Genomic DNA, 1,052 nt, shown 5'->3' with positions numbered 1-1,052 from the left:
TATATATATATATATAAGTGCGTGTGTGTGTGTGTATTTGATTATCTATTTATGTTATATGATTATATGTTTCGGTATTGATATATTTAATTACTTGTTTAATTAAGATGTTTTCGGTCATCTTACTAAATTAAGATAGCGCGCACGCACGCACGCACACACACACACACACACACACACACACACACACACATATATATGCACACAAACATAAATACACACGCACACGCACACTCACACATATATATATATATGCACATACCCTCCCCCTATATACATTTAAAAATATATATTCACACACACACACTCACACATACACATACATATATATATATATATATATATGTATATATACATACATACATCAATATATATATATATATATATATTTGGGTTTATATGTGTGTGCGTGTTCAGATGTGTGTGATCATATGTATGTGTGCGTGCGTGTGCGTGTGTGTGTGTGTGTCTGAATGCACACACGCACATATATACACACATATACATATGATTACTATAAGAAAAACATTACGTAGAAGGTCGGGTTAGATTCAAACTTACTTGTCTAGATTCACAGCATTTGTGGAGCATCCATCAAATATACATTGTGATCTTTCATTTGGTTTCTTTATGTTCTCGGATCAAATTTCAACTGCGCTAACAACGTGTAAAGAACTTCGAAAATCAAATCAACGTACAAATCTACACGTGACATGGTTGATCTATTGACGAGAGTTCCAGTTGATCCGATCAACGGAACAGCCTGCTCGTGAAATTAACGTGCAAGTGGCTGAGCACTCCACAGACACGTGTACCCTTAATGTAGTTCTCGGGGGAGATTCAGCGTGACACAGAGTGTGACGAGTCTGGCCCTTTGAATTACAGGCACAACAGAAACAGGAAGCAAGAGTGAGAGAAAGTTGTGGTGGAAGAGTACAGCAGGGTTCACGCCACTGCTGGAGCCGCGTGGGGGGCTTTAGGTGTTTTCGCTCAATAAACATTCACAACGCCCAATCTGGGAATCGAAACCGCGATCGTACGACGGCGTATCC

The sequence above is a fragment of the Octopus bimaculoides genome, chromosome 15, assembly GCF_001194135.2.
Source record: "Octopus bimaculoides isolate UCB-OBI-ISO-001 chromosome 15, ASM119413v2, whole genome shotgun sequence".
Classification (NCBI taxonomy): Eukaryota; Metazoa; Mollusca; class Cephalopoda; order Octopoda; family Octopodidae; genus Octopus; species Octopus bimaculoides.
Note: the sequence above shows the minus strand (reverse complement) of the source record.